The following is a 4023-nucleotide window of genomic DNA, read 5'->3' as shown; positions in this document are numbered from 1 at the left end:
TTTCATGTACTCCTTGGATTCAACCAATCACTACATACATTAATATTCCAGTTCTGATTGTCATTACTAATTTTTTTTGTTGAACATTGTTTGCCCTTTGTCTTAAAATGAAAAACATGCCATACTTTGTATGAAATGAAAGCTCCATCTCTATTTTATTCTAGCTATTTTAAAGTTATTGTGATAAGCTTTGCTACATTGAAAGCAGGATGCTTAGACCCCATGAAATATAGGCAAAAAATACATGACATTACTAAGACTGGGCAAACAAGTAAGATATTTTTCTATGCAAAAGGTACTTAAATACCTTTCTAGCTCTCTGTGATCTGTATATGGAATTGTGGCAAACTGTGTCTGCTTTCTATCCTTATGATGATTTCAGTGCCAGATTTACAGCTGCTGTGCATCACCAGAGCAGAGCAAAGCAGCCAAGGCATACTAGTGAATTCAGCCTACATTTTTTTTCATGCAGGTTCCTGACATTTTCAGATTTGTCTCTCGATCTCAACTGTACAGGATTCTTTGTCAAGTAATGTCACTTGGGATGAGCTGTTGGGACCACAGATTTTCAACCAAACATGAATTATTCTTCTGATTACACTACCAACAGTTAAGATAGACAATATAAATGTAAGGCAGTGAGCATGACTCATGTTCTGTGCTTGAAATCTATAATGAGGCAGGAACAAGATCATGTCCTGTAAGCATACACATGTTAAGATATAATTGAGCCAGATCCTCAAAATGAGGTAAATCCACAAAACTCCATTGAAGTCAATGTTGATTTTCACCGGCTTAAAACTAGGCCCCGTTTTATTTGATCTAAGTAGCTAGATGATAAATCCATTTTTTCTCCCAGCTCTATTCAAATGATTCTTAAGAAAAACAAAAGCAGAATAACAAATAATTTATGCCGCTATTTTGCAGTATTGAGACATTTTTAAAAATTAGTGTAGATCCTTACAGACGTTTTAGCCAGTGCACATCCACTCATAGATATACATTGTTTCATAAAATACAGGAAGTTTTGCCACCTTTGAAATGGAAAAAAATCATGTTTTATATGGACATCACTTATATCTGTTATGTCATTTATATATTTTATATTTACTAAACATACAAAACCAAATCTATAGCTTCAAATCTTGAAGCGATTAATTTTATTATATATTTGTTCCTCTGTTAAATTGGGGTGGGGATCAAGTATGCACAACTAAATGTGGCAACACTCCTCAAAATAGAAACATAAAGGACTAATTACAAGAATAAAAATCAAATAGTTAAAAAATGATGTAAAGTACAGTTTGAATTTTTCATTATTAAATCCGCAGAACATGAAATATTAAGTGTTCATAAACTTTGTTTTATGCAATGATAAATTAATAATATCTACATAGACATGTTCTTTTGCAATGGGGAGGCAAGGGAGCATAGTACCGAAGGACTCATTGGGCGCGTCTACATGAGACACTTACTGTGCACTGACCTATAACACTGCACAGTAGCATATCATGGCAAAAACTATGCTAATAGCCTAGTGCATAGTGTTATTAGGCTGGTGCGCAGTAAGCATCACTAAACAATCATGCGCTGGTGCTACTACGCAGTAACTTTAGGTACTGCTGCGTATTTAGTTAGTACTTTCTTAAGGAAGTCCTAAACTAAATACATAGTATCTAAGGTGCATTAATGAACATGCAGATGCACCCATTGTTGACAACTGAAGCCCTAATATTCTGTTATAAAAAGTAGATAATATTATTTCTTAGTACTATTAAATGCAAACTGCCTTGCTAGAGAACATAGTTGTAATTATGGAACATTAATACTGGAGGATATTTTGAGGAGCACTAAAAAAAGATGTGCATCCAAATGTACATTTGGAGATAAATCCAGATAATGTCTACATCTCCTTTTTGCCTGATTAAAATTGCTTTTCAACCTATTCTTCTGCTTCTGCTTAACAGGTTGCATAAGGTTGATGTCTGAATACAGAAGATGTAATGCTTTAATACAGAAGCTGTAATGATTTAATGTTAGAAGTCGTTCTGGGTAAAGTCATCAAATCAGGATGTCCTGAATGCAGTCTTGTAACACTTTAGGTTTAATTTTATTGAAAATAGTTTGTGTTTTTCTGTTCTGTGGAAGAAAATGATCTTTGGTCTTCAATAAGGCATTGTGCTAGAGACTTCTGTTTCATGTGTTAAAACCAGGGAGTTCTGTGCCCAGGTTTGGTAAATGCAAACACATTTTGGTGTGATTCAAGATGCAGAGCCAAAAACAGGAGGAGATTTGTTCTAGAAAAGTCTCTTCAAAAGAATAGTTTCTCATCTGCAATCTTGCTATGCCATGGAGACAGTTTTTCAGAATTATACCTGTTCTTCATGATGGGATTATTGAATTAGCCTCCCATCCCTGGTCCTTTTCAAAGCAAAGCTATAGATTTGCTGTAAAAATATCAAAGTGTTGGAAGAGGCAATATGGGCTGGTTGGTGCTTAGCAGGAACTCATGGTGTTGGGCTCTTAACTGGCTAGTGATCAACCTCTCTGAGCCTGGTTTCCCTTGTTTTGACTGCAGACTCCTTGGAACAGTGCTTATACAGTGCATAGGACTATGAGGACCCAGGCTCACCGGAGAACTCTAGGCATTATTGCCAATATCAATAGTAATTCCTAGGTCCTTGTGTCCCATCCAAATAACACCCTGTATTACCTATAAAATATTTGTTTAGTAATACTTGAACTGGACAAACGAAACTAAACTAAGATTTCTGATGACACTACAGATAATTTTTCCTATGGATTCAACAGGTTTCATCTGTTTCATCCATACTGGCATGGTGGCAGAAGTTTGCTGCTCCAGAAGGAGCAGGCAGTGGAAGTTAGAAGGTGCTCCACATGCTACTGGTGTTGGGTCAAACTAAGAATTTCCAGCATAAATCCCCTGGCTCTCCTACCCACACCAACTATGGCAAGCTACAAACTTTCTTGCAAAAGCATAAAAATGAGTACTGCTGGGAGGCCTGGAGTTAGCAAATGGAGCCTGCCAGGAGTAGATCATAGGTGCTCTCTGTACTCTATACAAGGAGAGTGGAAGACAGTGGGAGTTCAGAAAGGTAACTATGGCTCATATGAGTTGGTGGGAATGGGAGGACCCCCACAGCTCCTGAGCGGACCAGAAAGAGAGAGGAAGGAACCTAACACATGCTGTAGGGAAGATATTCATCTTCCTGTGGTTGGAGAACTAAAGGCATCTTCCTTTTGCCAAGAGAAGGGGTTGTAGAGGAGTAACTACAAGGAATGGAAGAAACAGCAAGTGGTGAGATAGTACGGAGCACAGCCCGTACACTTGCTCCACACAACAGCAATGAGGTCTGTCTAAGGCAGACCTTTGATGCATGGAACCTGGTGGTCGGTGGAAGGAAGAGATAATGCTGGATTCATTGCCTAAATACTAATAGTAGAAAGAAGAAAGCTTCACAGGCAGTGATTTAACATCAGTGTCCACAGGAAAGTGACAGCAGCCCAAACATTTCCCACTGGTACACCAAGTCCTTATTTAAATGAGATATAGGTGTCATGATGGTGTCTCATTTGCTTATAGGTGAATTACTTCAGCCCTAATAGGTTTGCACAAAACTTCCATTTCAGCATTAAGGGGTGTACAGTGAAGGTTAAACAAGAATTTGGAAGCTCAAGAGGAATGAACTTCCTGGGATTTGGATGGGTGCATATATTCTCAGTCTGTGAACTACTTCAGGGTTTGAACTCACATTACCTTTTCATAACTACACAGGTTGAGTTGGCTGTGGTGACTGAATAAGAGACCAGTGGGTCTAAAAAAGCACAAGTATCTATTAGCTGAGCTAAAATATTAATGTCATTAGAAAACATAAGACTCATAAATGTTTATATGTGATCTAGTCACCAAACCATGTGGTACTGGGAACTGTGCCTTTAAGCAATTACTTCTGCCATTGTACTAATTAATCATGGGTTGTTCCCTAGTCATCCCTGCTTCCC

This window comes from Gavialis gangeticus, unplaced genomic scaffold (genome assembly GCF_001723915.1).
Source record: "Gavialis gangeticus isolate Ggan-Ray unplaced genomic scaffold, GavGan_comp1, whole genome shotgun sequence".
NCBI lineage: Eukaryota > Metazoa > Chordata > Crocodylia > Gavialidae > Gavialis > Gavialis gangeticus.
The sequence above is the reverse complement of the archived record's forward strand: the minus strand, read 5'-3'. Positions refer to the sequence as shown.